This window comes from Chrysochloris asiatica, unplaced genomic scaffold (genome assembly GCF_000296735.1).
Source record: "Chrysochloris asiatica unplaced genomic scaffold, ChrAsi1.0 scaffold00333, whole genome shotgun sequence".
NCBI classification, from domain to species: Eukaryota; Metazoa; Chordata; class Mammalia; order Afrosoricida; family Chrysochloridae; genus Chrysochloris; species Chrysochloris asiatica.
In genome coordinates this window covers 2,554,904-2,555,206 of record NW_006408851.1, presented here as the reverse complement: position 1 = coordinate 2,555,206, position 303 = coordinate 2,554,904, and positions in this window count along the sequence as shown.

Below are 303 nucleotides of genomic sequence, written 5' to 3'. Positions count from 1 at the left end.
TTCTATACTGGCAAATGCTTGAGTAGTCCAATCTGTACTCATTTTAGCGAGAGTGAGGTTTTCTTTATTTGATCTTGCAAAATTGGGCACCTAGCCCCATGGACAAGGGCAGACGTGCCACTTGGCCTGCCACAAATGGTTTTTATACTTGTCTCCAAAAAGCCCTTCCTCCAGTTCCAGTTCCCCATATTCTATGGCATGTCCCATTTTCCTTCCTCCCAGAGAAGCCAGATCAAAGAGCACAGCCTAACAGCCTACTTATGGTATGGATTAGATCTCAATGTCAAGAAAACAAAAATCCTC